The sequence below is a fragment of the Fukomys damarensis genome, unplaced genomic scaffold, assembly GCF_012274545.1.
Source record: "Fukomys damarensis isolate Sample0158 unplaced genomic scaffold, DMR_v1.0_HiC HiC_scaffold_22, whole genome shotgun sequence".
Classification (NCBI taxonomy): Eukaryota; Metazoa; Chordata; class Mammalia; order Rodentia; family Bathyergidae; genus Fukomys; species Fukomys damarensis.
Window position 1 is genome coordinate 24,627,583 of NW_022900934.1, and position 20,412 is coordinate 24,647,994.

The following is a 20,412-nucleotide window of genomic DNA, read 5'->3' on the forward strand; positions in this document are numbered from 1 at the left end:
GCAGCCATGAGACTAACAAGATGGGGTGATCAGGGGGAAGGGACTGGAAATAAAAAATATGATCGGGCTGGCTAGCTTCACTTTGCTCTGGGATGGAGAATACCTTGGCTGAGGCCTTGGCACAGAAAAGCAGTAGTTGAATACAGGGCTCTCAAGTCATCCTCCAGCTCCGCCTGAGATCACACCCTCACAATTCACTCTGCAGGTGCCATCAACTTCCCCAGCTTCTGGCAGACTAAGGCCAAAAACATAGCAAAATATTCTTGGATCCAAGCCCTGGCTGGGGTCAGAGAAATAAATAACCTAAGACTATATTCTTAAGAAAGGCCAAAAAGGTTTGAACCTAACTAGAAGCTCTCTAGCATGTAAGTTATATTTAAGAACTGTATGAAGTAAATTGAACCAAAGGAGCCTATTTTCTCTATTAAGAGCACCTGTTTGATGTCAAGAGCTCTAGATTCCGACCCTGATTCTGGCACGAACAATTCAAGGCCTCCGGGTTAGTTTTATGGACATTAGTTAGCTCATCTGTAGAGCAAGCTGTGTCTCCCCTACAAGCTGCTATGAAAAGCCAGTGAGGTAACAATGTATCTCTCTAAAGGGCATGAGCTGGAGCAGCCAGCACTGATGGAACAGCAGGACTCAGGGTACTAAGAGTTCAGGAGATAATATGCCACTAAAGTAAGACAGAGAAATGTTATCATCTTCCTACTACTGTTCAGTTTGTTCAGATGTACTGTACCACAAAACAGAGTTCAGGATTTGGATTTATAATCCTAACTTTTGTTAAGTAAAAGTTGTAAAACCATGAAAAAGTCTCAAATTTTCTGAGTCTTGGTTTCCTCGTGTGTAAACTAGGGGACTTTCCTAAAAAGACTATAGTTAAGATTCAATGAATTAATGATGTGAGTGTTTTGTAACCCACAAATTCACACAAATACTAGTCATTACAAATCTGTTTTCCCATCAGCTCATAAACTACACAGTGCAGTGGTTATTTACCACTTGACAAGTATTAACATCAAAGACCCAAGAAAATACTGAAAGTTACAATGTTCAGCCCTCATTTCTTGTAACAGTGGTAATTATTCATTTGATTTATTATGGGAAGGGAGCTGTTTATCAGTTTGTTTGTCTCATTAAACTGTCAGATGTCTGAGGAAAGGGACTTATACACATCTTATGTATTTCTGTGTCCCAATATCCAGCATGGCACACTTAGATGTTAACTATACATTACCAAAGTGATTACTAACATATTAATAGCAGAAACACATCTAAAACTGAGGACTTCTTATTTATTATTATGTTTTGTGGTACTGGGGATCGAATTCAAGTCCTTGCGCTTGCGAGGCAGGCCACTGAACTGCTGAGCTAAATCCCCGGCCCAATTTTATTTATTATTTTGTTGTTGTTAAAACTGAGGACTTCTAATCTCAAGACCAAGGTTATTACTATAGACTAAGTGGTTCACACTTGTCAACTTCTCATCTCGTCTTCAATTCCTCCACACTAACAAGACTCAACGTCCCTTTCCTGGAAAAAGTCTGTCGCCTTTGTAGGCACTAGCTCCTCAGACTAACATTCACCATCTTATCTTTCTGCCGATTCAGTAATTCTTATTCAGCCTCTGACTCAAGGCTGTTCTGATCTCCCCTAATACTGCATCAGGTATACTACTTGCCCTATGCCTTTTTTACCATCAAATCCTGGCACACGGAATGTGTTTAAAAGTTGAATGGGTTTTGGCGCCTGCCTCCAAAGCTCAAGAGTTTGAGTTCAATTGCTGGTACCAAAAAAAAAAAAAAAAAAAAAAAAAAAAGATATTGGTCCACAGTTTTTATATAATGTCCTCACTTTTTTAACAGAGTAACAGTAGCCTCATAGAAAAATTAAAATGTTCTCTTTATTCTTCTGTTTTGTTAAAAATTGGAAAGGTATTACGTTGACTTACTTAAAATTGATGTGATATCATAATCCCTGCAATCTGAAGTCTGAGGCAGGAAGACTGCTGCTAGTTCAGGACCAGCCTAGGCTACACAGTGCATTCAAGTCCAACCTGAAGTACATAGCAAGACTGTCTCAAAAAACAAAAAAAGAAGGGGGGGGCATTTTTTTTAAAAAAGTTGAATGAGGGCTGGGGATTTAGCTCAGTGGTTCCAGGTCTGCCTTTAAAAAAAAAAAAAGTTGAATGAATGAAACACTGGACCTAGAAATCCAAGGTGAGTTGTGAGTTCATGGGAAATAGTCTTAGCCTGGAAGTCAGGTGGCCTGATTCTAACTTCACCACTGTTGTGCTTAATAATCTTATAATTTTTGAATGATCTCAGAAGGTCCTTCCAGTGATGGCAGAATGTAGTAACACTTATACTCTGGTTAGTCCTAGGGATAAGGTAATTCTGAAGAAAGCTGTGTTTACCAGCAGCCCTCAGTAACACCAGGCACATAGGACTCTTCTGCCAGCAGCCTCCCAGCCCACTAGTTTTATTTAATCCCTCCTGACGAAATGCCAAGAATAAATTGTAGGTGAGCAGCAGAGCATTTTAATGAGTTCAGACTCTAATGAATCTTTTCCTTCTTCTGTCAATTAGAATTTCAAAGCTAGGATCCCCAAGGACCAATTTATTGGGAAAAGAGAGAAGCCTTTTGTTCAAAAGGCTTGCTGCCTGAGCTACCTGCCTTGTCCCTGTTATCTGCCAGACAACAATTCTGTTTACTCAGGTATGATGCCTGGTATATAGCCTGGCCTATGAAGGCTTTTTTATTTTATTTTTTTCCTCCCCAAAATGTTTCTAGAGCCTGAGCTCAAAGAAGCAACTAAGAATCCAGGTCATTTTTTAGGGTAAAGGTAGGGTTGGTCAGAGATTCACAGCAGCCCTGACTTTACTGCCATCTCCTAGGGAAAGAGCTAACAGCAACAGATTATTAACCAACCATTCGCCCAAGTAAGTTTCAGTTATTATTTGACAACTATTTTACAAAAGTAGATATCAACAGCATTATTTTACAGACAAGAAAACTGTGGCTCTGAGAAGGAAAGCAAGAATTAAGGGACACAGTAATTGGCAGGCAGGGATTTGAACTATGCAATTCCAAAGACTGGGCTGTCAAAAAACAGCAGCATTAAAGAGAGGCCAGAACCTCATATCCTGAATGGTAGAGATGACCTGTAGGCAACCACAATAAAACACTCTTCTTCACACGGTCTTTTACCCAGGTGTAAGTATAGCTGTGCATCACTGGTCCTTCCTCTCTCAAGAGCTGGCAATCCCCACCCCAGAAGTTAATTCATGCAGAGTCATCATCAGTAATACAACTTGGATTCTACCCTACAAACCTTTTGATATGGTCGATCTGTGAGGAATTTCCAATACTTGATCTAACAGCTCCCTGGCACCCAGTTTTTGCCTCCTATCCTGTTCTCTCCAAGTCACGCAGGGCCAGATTAGTTGCTAATGCTCAGTCATCAAGAGACATTTTCCCAAGTGAACAGATAACTAAGTCAGGTTTCCAAAAGGTACTTTTGTTTGTTTTGGGATCAAACTCAGGCCCTTGTGCTTGTGAGGCAGGCGGCGGAACCACTGAGCTAAATTCCTGGCCCTCCAAATGGTTACAGGTTGAATTTTAGAGCTCTGGTAAGAAACATAAAAAAAGAGTGAAGTCAAGAGGCTTGTTCAAGTTTAAGAGCAACAACATACTAAATCCTAATCTGTCCTTGATCTTTATACAAGAAAAACACAAATCTATAAAACTGAGATCAGTGCTTTAAAATTTTTTAACTTTTATTTTTAAATAACTATAGATTAACATGCTAAAATTTAGTGCAGCGTCTCTGAGTTTCTAACATTAGAGACTGAACTAAAACCTCTCTTATCTTTGACCTTCCTGGAAACACCAAACAAGAAATTTTAGCTACTGGATAAATTAGGAAAAAGGGAGCAGGCTTTTGAGAGCAGCCTTTGAGGAGGAGTGAATGAGTTTTTTTTTTTAAAGAGTACTTAAAATGTACACATATAATACCTTAAATATCCTTCTGATGAACCGGTTATTAACAGCCCCATTTCAAAGATGAGCAAACTGCTCTGAGAAGTAATGTCCAATCCCCTTCTCCCTTTTTTGCAATATATCTGCAATACGTAATGTTTACGTTACTTGTATGGAGTCAGTTACATGTACCTAACACACCCCAAATTCCCTTTTCATCCCTTTTCCCTCCTCATCCTCACCCTTACCTCCCTCCCTCCATCTCTTGATCCCTTTCCCCTCTGAGAAAGATCTATCTCCCTACTTCCTATTGGCTATTATTTTGCTCATTTATGCTTTGAATTTCTCATATAAGAAAAACCACGTAATGTTCAAGCTTGTGTGTCTGATTTGTTTCACTTAACATTATGGTCTCAAGGTGCATCCATTTTCCTACAAATAATTCAAGTTTATCCTTCTTTATGGTAGAATAGTATTCCATCATGTGTAAACACTGTACTTTCTTTATCCATTCATCTACTAATGGACATATAGGCCACTTCCAAGATTTGGGTGGAGGAGGGAGGGAGGGAAGGGAAAGAGGATGAAAAAGGGAATTGGGATGTATTATATATGTGTACCAACTCCCCCCAAGGAATGTAAATATTGTATAATATTCCAAACATATACTTAAAAAAAAAAAGTAACTAGTCTGAAATTTGTCCCAGTGTGTGCCAAAAGCTAGGATTCAAACCCAAATACAGTCAACTCCAAATCTTATTTTCCTCTTCCATATTGCATCTCTCTGGAGGTTAAGATAGGCTGGCCAGCTGGGGATTTAGCTCAGTGGTTATGCGGCCTACCTCGCAAGCACAAGGTCCTGAGCTCAATCCCTGGTACCAAAAAAAAAAAGAAGAAGATAGGCTGGCCTTCAAAGATTGGTATGTATGGTGACTGGTGGTTAAGAGCAGGCTACCAGTCCAAGTATAGGGGTAGCATGAACACAGGTGGAGAATAGGCAACACGCTCTTTGCAAAGAGATAGTAGTTCAAGAATAAGACCATAAATGCACATAACAAAGACCAAATAAAATGCTAGATTTAGCTCAGTGGTACTGCTGCCTGCCTCGCAAGCACAAGGTCCCGAGTCCGATCCCTGATAGCAAAAATTTTTAAAAAGCTAAGGGAAGGGAACAAATGATGAAAGGCCTAGCTGCTCTTGCCAACCACATGGGTCACAACTTGCCTCTTCCGCTGGAGAAGAAAGAAAGGGAGATAGCAAGCAGAAAATTATAAGCCAGAGACAAGGAGGCAAGAGAACTGGGTAAAATAAATCAAGTTCTGCCACTAACTACATAAATGACCTTGGTCAGGTCATTTACCTTCTCCAGGTTTCTGAACTAAAAGATGTCCAAGGACCTCTCTAGCTCTGACCCTCCAGGAAACACACTATTACCAGGTCATGTGAGCAAATGTGGGTCTGACAAATCTTGGGAAAGAGAGCTGTATGAGAATGAAGATATTAAAATGGGATTCAAGTTAATCTTGGGGAAAACCCAAAAGGTGGTAGGGAGGAAACTTGCAGTGTGGCCCTGGCTATGCACTGGAATCGTTTCTTCATTAGAAAAATGAGCCTCAGAGCTCTGTTCTGGCCATGGCTGCTCCATTCTCCGGTCTCTTCCACACTGCTTCCTCTGGAGGTAAGACTGGTACCACTTCAGCCATACTGCCTGCCTTCTGATTATTCTGAATTTTTACCTCATGGACTTTTCACCTATTCTTTTCTCAGCTAGAAATAAGCTTCCTCTTCAGAGAGGACTTCTCTGGTCACTTTTTAAAACTTTATTCTTGCCAGGTGTGGTAGCATGAACCTATAATCCCAGTACTTAGGAGGATCACCACAAGTTCACAGCCAGGCTGGGGGCTACATAGTGAGTTCAAAGCCAGCCTAAACTATATAATGAGACCCTGTCTGTCTGAAAAAGGAAGGGAGAGAGGAAAAATTTTATCACTGTTGACACTGTATCATTTTCAAAACTATATCTCAGCGCTAAAAGCAATATCAAGCACTTGTTGAAAAAAATATATATACTATATATTAAAATATATAATGTGTGTATATATATTTCCAAGTCTCTAAAGGTCCTTTCCAATTCTGACACGCTGTGACTAACTTACAGACTGGAACTAGGGTATATTTTAAAAGTTCCAATCCTAGGTGAGCTTAGGTCTAACCTACTCTTTAGGCTCCATCTTTGTGTGTGTACTGCCTCAGTGGTTCTTCAGATGTAACACACATATCCTAGTGCACAGTGATATACACAAATAAATACATTATATAACTCAGAAATGTGCCTTTCTGGGTTGCCATGACCTAGCTAGTTTTAATAGAAGAGGTTCTGATCATTTTCAGTGATTATGTTAAGAAAAATTATCCTAAACTTGGGTGTAAGGCAAAAAGATCATTGTGTGATTGTGTGACATTTTAGTCATACTAGAATATTTTTTATTATGTATCTGTGAGTTATCTGACAGAAAATGAAATTTTGTTTGACTTATTCACAAATGATTAGGGACTACATGTTTTAAAGTTCTACAACATTAGAAGTTAATGTATCAAAAACTGAAGAAGGTGCACTTGTCTTAAACAGACAAGGTAACTCCATGGGTTACATTTTTAGTAGGACATTAACCAATTTTAGACCTAATTTAGCAATCTTAGCACAATAACCTTTTTCCACTAATGACCTAAATAGTTTCTCAGCCATTCTTTCTAATGGTTTCCACATTAAACACTTAAACAACACTGACATATGCTCACTATATGTGAGAATTATGCCTTATCAGGGGTATGTATAGCCACAGGTCTGCCTACCTCACTGGAATCGGACACTGGGAGTCAAGAGAAGCCTGACACCCTGGCACAGGCTGCCAGTGAAATGTTTCAGTCAGTCACTTAAGGACATAATGAGATAAAGGCCAATGTAGTAGAAAGGGCACCACAGAGAGTCAGGGCATCCTCCACTTACTTCTGAGGTAAACCTGGGCATATCACTGCGTTCAATTTCACAATTATAAAATGGGAAAGTTGGTGCGGGTCAGTGCTGTTTTATAGACTGTGTTCCTAGGAAGTCTAAATTTAAGGCATATATCTCAGAGGTTGTTTTTGGTAAGGTTAGTGGAGAAGCTGAGCCACTAGCCTTACCACTATTGCTTCAATCAGAGTAGCTCCATTTGAATGTTTAAATAAAGGGTCCTCTGTAAACTTGATGACTGTCAGTTAAGGTCCCTTAACCTTTTTTTGAGACAGAGTCTCACTATGTAGTTCAGGCTGGCCTCAAACTCACAGCGATCCTACTGCCTCAGCCTCTGGAGTGTTGGGATTGCAGACCTGAGCCACCACAGCCTTTAACTCTTAGTATCCTAAAATTCCGTGATTTTACAGCAAATAATGCTGTAAAAAAAATCACCTCTCATCTTAAGCCTAAAATGACATCATTAGAAGGAGGTCCCATTAAGAAGTCTCTAATAGTTGAGTATGAATGAGTAAGGAGGGGGACAAAAGGGCAGGGAGGGGCTCAGAAAGGCACAAAGACAAAGGAAGGCCTGCCCCTTTTGTAACTGAAACCTATCTAGGTAAGCCCAAGGCCAGAAAGAAAACCCTCCCAGGGAGGACTTAAACCGCTGAAGATAGAAGACTCTCAGTGCCTGGATCTCTGGATCCCACAACTGGGTTTGGTAGGTGGTTTGAAGGAGAGCAGTGAGAAAATGTACGGAAGGCACAGAAGATATTTCCATTATTCCCAGGCACCGATATCTGTTCTTGGGGACTTATGAACACTCTACCCTCCCAGAGGACCATGGCCAGAGGCCAGCTAGGCAGTATAGTATTCAGGAATGACCTCAGTCTACAGGGTAAGGAGGCTTTTAGTTCAAATCCCAGTTCTTTTAAATACTACATATGTGACATCAGTAAATCCATTTACTTCACTAAGCCTCAGCTTTCCCTGCTAGAGCTATTATTAACTTAATAGTTAGAAAGATTAGGGAGATAATCTATTTAAAGTACCTACCACAATGCTAGGCATACTGTAGGTACACAATAAATGTTACTCAAGGGGGAAAGGGTGAAGTAGCAAAAGGACACTGAATGTGATTCATATATCGGATAAGGAAGACTCAGAGACAACAAACCCCAGGTAGCAGCAAATCAGAACCAAATAGATCAGCATGGGAGTGGGTTGATTTGGAGAATCTGTTGTGCTAGTCTAAGAGCATCTGGATCTTGTACCAGCCAAAGCAAATCAAACAAGAGTGCTTATGGAGCACTTGTTTCCAAAACAAGTACAGGCTGTGTTATTGACACACACCACAGGGGATTTGAGGAAGCTGCTGGCAGATATGTTAAGAAAGCTGACATGCTTTCAGTTCCAATCTTTGCTACTACATACAGATAAGAGAAACCGACCTTGGCTCTAGAGAAAATGAGACACAAGAGACCTGGGCTCTGGTCTGAAGTCAAACCTGGGCCATGACTTCATTTCTCACACCTGTTTATCACTTTCCTCTTTTGAATAATAATTTTCTGTATCACTCCTTTCAGGTGACAATACTGTGTGGCTCAGACAGATTAAGCTAGTGATGGCCATGTTTCTTTCCTTCTTCATTATCTCTCAATGTTAAACGAGAGGGTTAGATAAGGTGGACCAAGACATTTCTAGAGTTGAAAACTGTATGGTTCTGGATGGCTTTAAATTATGGTTTCAAGAGCACTCTAAATACTCTAGGGGCTAGACAAAAGTCTGGCTGGTTGAAGTCTTCTCCACAATGATACCCTTAATACCAAGGGCAAAGCTGAAATACAACAAAGTCTGACAGCCAGAAAAGAGTGGACAATGAAGAGGCCCTTGGAGAAAACACCTAACTAAATTAACTTTCAGATAAGGATGTGGAGGCTGCAAAAAGATAAAGTGCTTGACTGGAACTCCTAGCAAGTGGGTCACAGAGCACACACTGGGACCGCTGCTCATGGTTTCTCTCATAGTTGCTAGCTACTCAGTCCCCAACCTTCCCAATCACTCTCATCTCTTCTCTTTTCCCTAAATGCTGGTCAATGCCCCTATTGCAGACACCCAGCCATTTCCCACATCCTTTCACTACAGATAAGAGCTCCATCTTTTAACTGTTCCTGCTACAGTCTTAAGCAGGACTGAATTTGAGGCTTCTCTTTTGGCCTTAGGACCACAGACCACCATGTCTTTGGTTGCAGAACAACAGTGGAAAGGAGCTGGGCATGGTGGCACACCCCTGTAATCTCAGCACTAGAGAGGCTAAGGTAGGAAGATCACCATGAGTTCAAGGCCAGTCTGGGCTACATAGTGAGTTCAAAGACACCTGGAATTACAAAGCAAGACCGTATCAAAAAAAAAAAAAGAAAAAGGACTTCAGCAAATATAGACCACTCCTTTCTACTTCATTCTCTCCTTATAGAACTGAGGAAACTGAGACCCAGGAATAAATGGTTCCCAAAGGCTGTTAGTACAATAAAGCTCAGAGCCTGAGTACTATACTCTTCTTTTTCAATCTAACACTGAACCCACAGTTTCAGAATTTACTTCAGTCACTTGTAGTTGAACACCAATCCGGGCCACATTTTTTTCCCATCTACTCTTATCATCTTATCATCATAATCATAAAAGGACAGTTATACTTTGGTACTTGACTGCTTTGAAACTTCAGATTTTGTACTTGACACATTCTGACATGAAAATTTTGTCTGAGTACTTGTCATTTGTTTGGTACTCCACACACAAGCTAAAACTTGTCAGTGTCAATTGTCTCCTGATTTGCTCCTCTTTCCAGACAAAACAATTTGTTTGGAACTCATCAGTTTTGGTACTCCCCACACCTCTAGGAATGATTAGTAAGTACCGAGGTATCACTGTAGGATTATTCTCATTTTGTAATTGAGGAAAGTACAACTCAAAGGTTACTCACATAAAAAAAAAAAAAAATAGATGTCAAAAAGACTCAGATCTTGGTAAATCTTGTTCTAAAAACCTCCTCCCTTTCTCCACCATCAGAAGGCCTATGGTTTTAAAAAATACACAAAACAGTGAGAAAGATTCAGCTAATTAATGTTCCTAAAGACCAGATATCCCATCAATACCTTTTGTCTTTTGCCAGTATGCTCTAAATCTTGACAGATTATGCTAACTGAAGAGATGGGAGCAAGTAGTGATGATGAGGGTTAAGTTGGAGAGTGGAGTCTCAGATAATACAAAATGACAACAATAACCTCAAAGAAGCAATTTCTGTTTTGTGTTAATGGGGTCTTTTGTTGTTACAGAACAGTATTTCCCTCCTATTTCTGTCCCATTAGATAAGGAAACTCCTCATCTCAGGATTCTAGCACCACAGTTGCTATGGACCTTGTTTTTCTGAAATGTTATCTCCCACTTTTCTAGCTTGGGTTCTGACATGTGGACCCTAGTCTTAGGCTCAGGTCTTCACCACCACCCCACCCCCACTATAGCCAACATCCCTAGAACCACCCTCTAGTTGATCTGATCTATCTATATAGGCTAAGTTAGTCTCTCTCCTCTTTGGCTCATCTTTTGCTCTGGTCTGCTGTCCTAGTGGGAAGCAAGAAAGATTCTCTTTAGTTTTAGTGAAAAGGGGAGGGAAGTAGGGGGACCCAAAGAGGCCAGAGCCTTTTGTTTGCCACTTTTTCTCCCAAAGCAAACTGGACTTTATTGCTTTTCTGTGCTACCAACCTTCAAGAAAGAGCCAGCTGTTTCTGGAACCAAAGTAATAAGATGTGGCCAGAATTCCTGGGTGTGGAGTAAATAGGGACAGCTGCTTCTTATATGAGCTGCCTGGCAGTTTTCCTTAGATTCTCCCCACTAATTCTCTAGACACTATCTGATGATTATACTGGCAGATAATGGGTCTCCTGTCCTTTGAAGCTACAGATCCCACTTGGGTCAGATGTTCATTCCTATACCTTGAAGGAGGGCTGGAGATTTAGCTCCCTGACACCACGCCTGCCTTACAAGCATTAAGGTCCTGGGTTCAATCCTCGGTACAAAAACAAACAAACAAACAAACAAAAAACCACCTATACCTTGAAGGATGATGATGTACTGCTACAGCTCTTGGACCTGCTCAGACTATTTTAGGTCCCTAGCACTATAATTACTAACATTAATAGTCATTTACATTTGTACAACACCTTATGGCTTTATACAGTACTTACTTATAATGTGCCTTAAACAGCATGCTGGACAGAAACTTCTATTCTTGTTTAAAGATGAAAGTAACTAGTAAGCCCAAGCACTGCTCAGAGCTCTTCCCACCTTAATGTTACTTCCCTATGGGACCTGCACTTTAAACCTTTCTTCTTTAATGGAATTAAATCTCCACTTAGAATTTCATTCATAACAAGCAACAGAGGTCAAGGCCCTAAAAATCATTCAGAAATTTGTGAAGTCCATGATGTGGGCAGCTGTCTCCTGTAGCTCTCTGTCAATTTTTCTCAGAAGCTGGAAAGCTCTGGTTTGTCATGTGCCATCACCCCATAACTCCAGTTCAAGGCTCGGGACTGCTCCATTGCCTGTCCAGTGTTGACTTGGGGCAGGCAGGATCCAGGATGGCAAGCACTATAGCCCTTGGTCCTTCTCTATGGGTAATGTAGACCACTGGTTATCGTTACTGTTTCTGAAGTGGGCCTTCTAGGAGGATCTAAATACTTCACCAGAGGCTACTACATCAGAAGGAGCAAACTGACAGTATACTGACAGCCAACAACTTTAGTCAAACCTGAAGAAGTCTGCCTAAGTTTGGGCTGTGTAGCACCTCAAAAATCAGTAACTAAAAATAGAAAAGCAAACCAAACCCAAATAGTAGAAATTTAATGGGGGAAAAAAGATTATAGGAGGAAATAAATGGAATTTAAAAAAACAAACAAACAATGAAACCAAAAACTGGTTCTCCAAAAAGATCCACAAAATTGATAAACCTTTAGCTAGACTGCCCCATGAAAAAAAAGATGAAAGATACAAATTACCAAAGCCAGGAATGAAAGGGGGGTATTATCACTGATCTTACAGAAACGGAAAGGATTTTAACAAAGTACTGTAAATATTAGAAGAAAATAAATTCAAAACTTACATGAAAGACATATTCCTAGAAAAGAAAATCTAAGTAGACCTATAAGCAAGGAAAAACTGAAACAGTAATTATTTTCCAACAAAGTAAAGTCCAAGGTCACATGGCTTCAGTGTTGAATTCTATCAAACATTTGAAGAATAACACTAATATTTTATAAACTCGTCCAGTAAATAGAGGAGAGAACAGTCTCATTCATCCGGAGGCCACTAGTACCTTCCTACCAAAACCAAAGGACATTATGAGAATTCTATAAACCAATCCTTCAGCATATCAAACCCAGTATCCATTTTTTAAAAAATTATATACTGCAGGGCCAGGAATTTAGCTCAGTGGTGCTGCCACATGCCTCACAAGCACAAGGCCCCCGAGTTTGATCCCTGTCACCAATAAATAAATAAATAAACAAAAAAACACAACCAAGTCAGATTTACTCTACAAATATGAAGTTGGGTTTATTATCCAAAAATTTACTACTATAAAACAATGTCAGTAGAACAGAAGACAAAAAACACACAATCAACAAAACACAGAAATCTGTCTATATAAAACCTCACAAACTAGGAATACAGAAGAATTTTTTTAGTCTGATAAAAGTCATCCACAGGGGAAAAAAACCTTGATGGTCAAGACTGAATACCACCCCCTTCTGGTACCAAGGTAAGGCTGTCTACTTTTACCAATTCTATTCAACACTCTCCTAGAGAGTAGTAGAGGTACCAGCTGATCCATCAGAGGTAATTTTTTTTTAATGGATGTCTGTCCATTCCTCTACTTAAAAATTCTCCAATGGCTATTTCACTCAGAAGAAAGCCTTATCTGGCTACCTTTGTGACCTCTCCATTTTCTACTCTCCTGCCTTGCTCATTTCCTTTCTAGCCACACTGGTTTCCTTTTGTTCCTCAAACACAGTAAGAAACACTGTTTTAAGGGCCTCTGAACTTGCTGAACTCCTAACTCCTGGAATGTTATTCCCCAAGATACATACATAGCACACTACTTCAGTTCCTGCATCTTCACCCACAGATCTTATTTGATCAGATAAGACTTTTGATAATCCAGTCCCAGTCCCTCCCTATTCTCATATCCTTTTTTTTTTCATATTCATGTGTCTACTTTCTTCCAGTAGAATGTAAACTACAGCAGAACTATTTTATTTACTGCTATATCTCAAACACCTGAAACTGTCTGCGTTTACTTCACAGTAGAAAGAAGTAAATGAATAATGAATAAGTATCTTCAAAAAGAAAAATTTATACTTAAGAATTCATTTAAAAAGTGAAAACAGTTCAAGAGACTCAGAAGGATAAGCGTTTAGATCACAGGGAAAAGAGATAATATACAGTAACAGAAAAAACTCAGTTCTCTGGCATCAGATTCTTCTACATTCCACAATTGTACTTTTAGGCACTGCCTACATGTCCTTAAGTCTCAGTAATTTGTAAAGCAAGAATACCACCATCTACCTCCCAAGTCACTACGAAAATGAAATAAATTTATGTAGAGCATTCAGTACATTATGACTGGCAATAGAGTAGACACTATAAATAATTAATTTAACATTTTCTGAAAAATCTGGCCTTTAAGAAAAACCTAAAACAAACACAGAAATTACCTAGCCCCAATTTACTGAGGCATAGGTGCTTGTTGGGCTGCTGCCCCTGCATTAAATGCCTTTCAGTCTGTTATTTTAACTTCTCTTTCTTAGCATCCTTCCCCAATTACTGCCAGCTTTCAGCTCTCACCTTCTTTCCTTTTCTATTGGCTGTTTTTAATCTTAAAGGGGGTTAGAAACCAGATTGCTAAACCTATGATAACACATGACAATAAGAATAAATCAGAACCACTGTAAGGGAATAAGGATGACAGTGATTTGTTTCCCTCTTGTTTTTCAGGTGGGCTCTGGAATAATGAGGCTGTTAGATAAATCAGCTATGTATTTTATGGATACCTGTGTATTATATCCTTATTTATATGGAATCATTCATATTTTAAAATAGTCAAAAGTGAAGCTTTTTCACAGGGTAGCAAAAATAAGATCCAACTTTGGTACCAAGGCCATGGAAAGGCTAGAAGCTACAGAACTTTAATAAGGAAAAAAGAAATGACAGTAACAGCCCAGAGATTCAGAGTAGGAAGGAAGGTTGGAGCACAATAATGTGAAGTTCAAGAGCCCCAGACAGGAACAAGATTCCTCTGATGTATACCTCAGGCAGACAGAGGAAAGAAAAAAAAATGCCCTTGTCCACTGTTACATTACTGGCAAAGACAGAGAGCAAGATGGCCTTCAATAACATAGTGGCTACAGCTTAACTGCCTTTTTCACTAGCAGTTTGGTGGGGGAGGGACCTGGGAGCAGAAGACACCTAGGGCCACAACAAGAAGAGCTTTCTTCTTCTCGGATGCCAGTAGGGAACAAGGCAACATCTCAGGAGTGAGTGCAGATTCATGTTAGGATGGGCTCTTGGAAACTGCTTTAGTATCTATGCCAGGAGTGGCTTTGCAACTTAGGTGCCTGAATGCATTTAAACCTGCACTCTGTAGCCCATATGCCGCAAACTGTGGTTGCCAGTACTGCCTGAATTTGTCATCTGAGCTCTGGAAATCTTTTCCTTGTAGAAAGACTGAGCTGTGAGTAAGGCCAGCAGAGGAAGAAGAGGACACTAGAGAAGATTTACAGCACAAATTCCTAAAAAACCCTTCGTTGTTACCTCCGGGAAGTAACGTGACAAAAAGGTCAGGGACTGAGATGCTACAACGTAATTATAATTAATGCTTTCTCTTTACTTTCTGGTTTCACTCATGATCCTTTAAAACTTACAAAAATTTCCAACTTGAGCTTCTCTTATGATTCTCTATAACATCCTTGCAGAGATGGTGCACCCATGACAGCCCTACTCTATCACCCAATCCCACCACTATTCAGGATCGCACTGTGCAGGACTAAAGAACTCTGTCACTTCCTTAAAGGCTCACCTCCAGGCTTGGCAAGTCATAGGAGAATTGAAGTCAGAAAGTCTGTAAGGCTTGTGGGGTCATGTTAAAGAAAAAGCACATGGGGCCGGGGATTTAGTTCAGCAGTGCTGCTGCCTGCCTCACAAGTGCAAGGTCCTGAGTTCAATCCCCATACCCTAAATAAACAAATAAAACAAAATTTTTCAAAGCATATGGAAGGCTAGGTATCACTGCCAGATCCAGGATACCTCTAGCAGAAAGAAGCTGGCAGAAGCAAGAAGGAAGTAAGCTTGCTTGGTCGTACTCAAGGCAAATGATACCCGGCATTCTACTGACAGTTCCAGGAAAGTATTCTCAATCCCCTCTCAGACTAGGAGGCCTCCTCTGCTAAGAGTCATTCTCTTAGATATAAAGTAGATTAGTGATCAGTATGCTATCTGTAATAAGTGTAAAAATAGTCCCCAAACTAGTTACTCTACCTGTATCTTAGCGCAAGCTTGCCCAGACTTTGTCCACTTACCAGTACCAAGGCTGAGCTTAGCCAGCTATTTCCTCTTTTGAGTTATCAGGTCAGCCAGCAGCAGCTGCCTCTGGGAACAGGCTTACCTATAACAGACAGAGAAGTCCATTAGAGGTTCTACATGAACAGATATAAACAGGATAATATAGGTATTCAAAGTTCCTGCTGTCACATACACTGCATCCTAGTGAAAGGTACATTATTAAATATACCATTTCAGATAGTGCTAAGTGCTATAAAGATTAAAGCAGGGTAAGGAAAGAAAAAATAGAGCTGGGTGTGATAGCATAAAACCTGTAACCCCAGCACTCGGGAGGCTGAGGCAGAAGGATCGCTGTGAGTTCGAGACCAGCCTGGACGACATAGTGAGTTCCAGGTCAATCTCAACTACAGTGAAACCCTGTCTCAAAAAAAAAAAGAGACTACCTAATCCAGATAAAATGGTCAGGGAAGGCCTTTTCAAAAGATGACATCATACAAAATCCTGAGGGAAGAGTATTCCAAAAGAAGCAACATCAAGTATAGAGACTCTAAGCCAGTAACAGCTAGGCAAGAATAAGGCCCAGTACGTTAATCTAGCTAGAACAATGTTTCAAGCACTCTGATACTGACCTCAGGTTTCTAACATTACTCCACTTCCCCTCTGCAGGATGAGAATGGTTAAGAACAGATCAATTTCCAGAAATGTGGGGTGGAGATAACCTTGGTACAAAGTGAAGTGTATTTCATGCTAGGTATTGCTGCAACTCTTTTGTTTCTATTAAGTCATTTAATCTTTGAAGCAATCTTATGAAGATTAGTGTCTATTATAGTCTCTATTTACCACTAAGGAAAATGGAAGCACAGAAAAATTAAGTAAATTTTCCCCAAGCCTCACAGCTGGAACTTAATTCAGCAGCATATATTCCAGCCTCACAGCTAATGAAATGTGGAGCTGAGACTTGAACCCAGAAGTCCAACTCCAGAAGTTTGCCTCTTAACCACACATTATACTTTCCACTTCTCAAAAACAGAAGCAAGCAAGCAGTAAACATGTCTTCTAGTTCTAGCTGATAGGGCTTGGAGCTCCCTTGCTCCTTCACAAGCAAGCTTGACGTCTCCATTTTTCTTGAAGTCCAGGCTTTTGTGTGTGTTGGGAGGCTGGGAGTGGGGGGTTGCTGAGACTAATCCAGGGCCTCTGCACTGGGCTACATCCCTGGCCCTTTTTTGTTTTTTGAGAGAGGGTTTCACTAAATCCCTTAAATTGCCCAGGATGGGCATGAACTTGAGATCCTCCTGCCTCAGCCTTCCTGAGTGCTAGGGTTACAGGTGTGCACCAGCATGCTCAGCTCAGGCTTATTACTACATACAAGTTAAAGGACTCAAATCCATCAGCCTTCAGATAGTTGGTTCCAGAGACTTCTCTAATCTCTAGTTACTGTGATGCAAAGCTACAGGGAAAACAACAGTTAATTTAACAGCCACTAACATTTACTATATACACTTGAAAATAGAGTAGGTAAAGGAGAATAAAAGAAAAAAAAATAGAAACAAAGCTTTTATAAATAAGACAGGTTTGAAGAGAAGGGAAGAGACTGGAGAGAAGAGAAGAATCAAGATATGTAACATGTACAGGTACAAATTCCCTATGATGAATGCTATCATTATATATATCTAAAATGTACCAATAATTTTTTTTTAAAAAAAGAAAATAGCCAGGCATGGTGGTGGCACAATCTGTAATCCCAGCACTCTGGGAGGCTGAGGCAGGAGGATGGCAAGTTCAAGCCAACTTGGAACTTAGTGAGATCCTGTCTCAAAACAATTCCTATTCTGCCAATACAGGGATTTTGTGAGAAATGTGTTAACAGGTGAGGAAATGGGGAGAGGTTGGATGGGAGGCTCCCAACCAGGTCTATAACAGCTTCTATCAGCTGAAAAACACTGTCAACCATGGGCCTTCCATCCAATCAAGAAATATTTGATATTGCCTTCCTGGTCGGCCTTACTGTGTAGACAGCTGAATTAGAGGTTATGGAAAATGCAAAGATGACTGTGAACAGAATTTATTGTTAGGCAGATTGCAATGAAGGGTGAGACACTATCAACTATCTGCAAAGGTATACTGAAACTATTAGGCAGGATTAAACAATTTAAAGAATTTTATGTATTATAAAAATGGACAAAGAAATTTGTTTAATGTGGGGTGACCTCAGAAGCTCCACAGAAGGAGTGAAGATTTAAGTCTGGCCTTCATGGAGGAAGATACAAAGACACTATTAATATTACAGGAAGCTGTAATATATCATATATCGTCAGAGAGAGACTGGACTCTTAAGGAAGTCAGCAGAAAAATAAAGACATCAGAATTGTGGCTGGAGGCACATCTGAAGACCAGGCCTCAAGATAAAGATGCAATGACCCGAGGCCTGGGATTTAGCTCAGTGGAGCCATACCTGGCACCTGCCTCTCAAGTGCAAGGTCCTGAGTTGGGGGTTGGGGGATGACGTCGCCCCCCCCCCCGCATAGCTACACACCTAAGGGATAAACAGTAACTTGGAGTTATAATTGGTATTACCAGGTCCAGCAAAGTCCAGATGGACATCAAGCACCCAAGTGAGTAACCAGGGCATCTGGATCCATTTGTTCTTAAAGATACCTCTATTCTTTCCATCTACCCTTGGCTACTTGATCTGCCTCCCTACTGGATCAATATTAGCTAAGTGGCTGACGTGTAATCTTATTGGTTGATTATAGTTTGACCCACATTGTACTCACCTTGTGATTTTGCTCTATAAACATTCTTAAGAGAACTGACCTTGGTGGCAACTCAATTTCAGGACCCCTCTTCCCAGGAGCGATCTCTCTCTAATAAATCTTTCTTATTCTCAACCTCCGTTGTTCCACGGAATTCATTCTTCGATTTCAGGGCACATGAATTTGGCCTATCTGACATCTAGCAGGTTGGAAATTGTACTTGTCCTATATCACTACTATGCCCCAAGTTGCTGAGTTAAGAGTTAACCTGCTAATTCTCATGCCACCTTGTAAAGTAGACAATGGCATACCTGATATACAGCCAAAGTAACTGAAAATAGGTGAGGTAAAACGTGTAATTCTAGTCAAAATTTGACCTTAAGCTTGCTTTTGTTTCAGGGATCTAGAGACTGACCAACAGATACCCAACGGGTAACTAAAAGTAGGATGGAGCTTGGCATCTCTGCCTTCATTTTTTATTATTTGTTCCATTTATTACCTTAAAACGTTGGGTTATATATACTGCTGCTCAACTCTGCATGTAGACATGTTAAGCACTTAAGAGTGTCTGTAATACACTTATATAAAAGGCTTATATATAGCCCTAAATAGCCTATCTTATCCCCCTTAAAAACTGATAACATTAAGATACAAGGAACAAAAGTAATTTTCAGGATTTACAGGGACATCCAACTATTAGCTTTTACAACATCCAGACCCAGGCCCCCTTGGATGCAGTCTCCAGTCATTATCCTACATCTGCAGCCACTTCCAGGGAAAGCAGAGCCTTGCAGACCACCCCATGATACAGTCTCTCCATGCCCTAGCAGAAACAGTTACTCCAGGAAGGTAACTTCTCCCCCACCCCCAGAAAAACCCATCATCCCATGATAGGAACCAAACAGCCCCCTCAAACAATGATGGCTGTCTTAGTTACTTTTCTCATTGCTGAGATAAAATACCTGACACCCAAAGTTAAAGGAGGAAAGATTTATTTAGCTTCCATTTTGTAGAAGTTTCAGTCCATAATGAGCTGGCTCCAAGGGAGGGTGGCATGGCAGACATGCATCACAGAGGAGAAACCATTCACAGCAGGCAAAAGGTAGCAAAGCAAACAGAAACCTACCAGTTTCTTTCTGTCCCTTTTATATTCTATCTAGGCTACTGGGATTAGGGCAGTGCCAAAGCAATCAGAGGACTAATTTAATCCTAGCACTTTACTATGAATCAATCACACACTCTAGATTCAGCCACCTCTGAAAAAGCCCCACATATGACTGGATGAGGCTTGGGGGGACATTTAGATACAAACACAACATTCTCCCAGAACCTTGCAGAATCAGTCGTGAGATATGGCTCAACTAGACCACAATTTGACCAGGATTACCTATGGTAACAGCTATGCTAACACCAACCCTTGACTTTGTTCCTTTTTTCCATAAAGCCCCAAAACTTTTGTCAGCCCCTCAAAGACAGATCTTGAATTTCTTCATCTGTGTTTCCCAGCCTGGCCATGCCGATTAAAGCTGTCTTGGCTTTTCCCGTTGCTCATCTCCCTGACTGGTATTATGGTACTGGTGGCCAATCCTGATCCGCGGGACACCAGGAGCTGGGCTTTTGCACTAAATTCTGGGAACACTTTACTCCAAAACCTATGTGCTTTCCCTTACTTTATGTACTGCCTTTTAAAGTAGAACATGAAAACAGAACTTGATCAACTCTAAAGTTCTACTTTAAAATTCAATTATTTGATTTAGGGGAAAGAAGACTGCCTATTTCTATATCTTTCCCTCAAGACTTGATCTTATGGCAGAATTAGGGTCTTAGTAACTGTAAAAGCCCAAGCACCTAACTCCCAGCCTGGCAGACAGGGGATACTAAGTATTTGGAGAACATGTGAATAAATGAATGAAAAAACACCTGTTCTATCAATCTTTGTTCTGAGGACTGTAAGATCTAAAACTTCAAGCTCTATGTTCTTAGCTTCATAATCTATATCAATCTCAAAGAGCTAATAATCTGTTAGTTGAAGGTGTCATTTTCCCACTCTTGTTTTCATGAAGGAAGAAG

General features: G+C 40.4%; 1 protein-coding gene across 1 annotated transcript in view; it reads right to left on the reverse strand.

The window, feature by feature from the left end:
• Window positions 1–20,412, reverse strand: part of Raly (RALY heterogeneous nuclear ribonucleoprotein) — a 76,456-nt gene that overhangs the window by 27,607 nt on the left and 28,437 nt on the right. The window contains exon 2 of the mRNA XM_010628385.3: window positions 15,607–15,692. The gene's annotated coding sequence lies outside the window, so the exon portion shown is untranslated. The remainder of the gene's footprint in view (window positions 1–15,606; window positions 15,693–20,412) is intronic.